Source organism: Acyrthosiphon pisum, chromosome X, assembly GCF_005508785.2.
Source record: "Acyrthosiphon pisum isolate AL4f chromosome X, pea_aphid_22Mar2018_4r6ur, whole genome shotgun sequence".
Taxonomy (NCBI): Eukaryota; Metazoa; Arthropoda; class Insecta; order Hemiptera; family Aphididae; genus Acyrthosiphon; species Acyrthosiphon pisum.
Window position 1 is genome coordinate 45,841,934 of NC_042493.1, and position 755 is coordinate 45,842,688.

Consider the following 755-nt stretch of genomic DNA (forward strand, 5'->3'; position numbering starts at 1 on the left):
TAATACCGGTATTGCCAAGTTAAAACCGAAATCGTAAAATTTAGAAACCGGTATTCAAAACCGAAACCGAAACCGAAATTATTTCAATCGGTTTCAAGCACTGATACAAATTACAATATTCTTGTAGGTGTACGAATATAGTATAAAAACAACTTGGCGCTACAGAGCCATTTGTCGTCTCCGTCTTAAGGCGCGTACACACGAGCGAACAAAAATAACGAATGCTCACGAACGTTCGTGTGCGACCCACCATGCGACCGTGTAGACGACGTTCACGAGCATTCGCAAGCGTTCGAAAGCGTTCGCTGAATAGGTCGAATAGACTCGCACGGCGAGCCGATCACTGTCAGTTTTTCAGTTATTTCGTGTCACCGTTTGGATGGTAAATTAATTCAAACGTGCGTTATAAAATAATTAATAAATAAGTAGCAAGTAATTAACTTTTTACATTTTTTTTAATACCTATTTGAAAATGAATTGGGATAGCAAAGATTGCTTGAATTTGATTTTTAACCAGTTCTTCCTATTGATGTAGATATTAACGTAAAAATTGGTGATGATATATCTGATTATTTTGATTTTGATGAATTCGAATTTTCAAAGACAATTGAAACAATGCTTCAGTTAAGAAGTAAGAATATACGCTATATATTTTAGTCTTAATCAAATATAATATACAAAATAATCGTATGCTTAAGAGGACGCCACACCCGCATTTGTTGTCTCCGTCTTACAAACGCGTAACATACCAAATT